The sequence below is a fragment of the Branchiostoma floridae genome, chromosome 10, assembly GCF_000003815.2.
Source record: "Branchiostoma floridae strain S238N-H82 chromosome 10, Bfl_VNyyK, whole genome shotgun sequence".
Lineage (NCBI taxonomy): Eukaryota > Metazoa > Chordata > Leptocardii > Amphioxiformes > Branchiostomatidae > Branchiostoma > Branchiostoma floridae.
In genome coordinates this window covers 20382676-20383115 of record NC_049988.1, presented here as the reverse complement: position 1 = coordinate 20383115, position 440 = coordinate 20382676, and positions in this window count along the sequence as shown.

The following is a 440-nucleotide window of genomic DNA, read 5'->3' as shown; positions in this document are numbered from 1 at the left end:
CTGGATTCCGTTGTTTCTGTTGACGGCCAAGTCATCAGTGAGTGAGATCAACTGGGTCTCACAGGACTTGCCATGGCTGAAACCATGTTGGAGGTCATACAATATGTTGTTAGCCTGAACGTGTGTCATCATGGTGCTAGCAATGATGTGTTCCATTATCTTACTGCATATGGATGTGAGTGAGATTGGGCGATAGTTTTCTGGCTTAGAGCGGTCACCTTTCTTGTACACTGGGGCTATGTTAGTGTCTAGGCTTCTCTGGAATATGACCTGGAGGATGGGACTGAGGACTGAGCTGAGTTCCTTCAGGACATGGGCATGAACTTGATCTGGCCCAGAGGCTTTATGGATGTTTAAATTCCCCAACAGTTTGTCAACACCACTCACCTCTATTTGGATGTCCTCCATAGAGACATGAGGACTAGGTCCTAAGTCTGGTA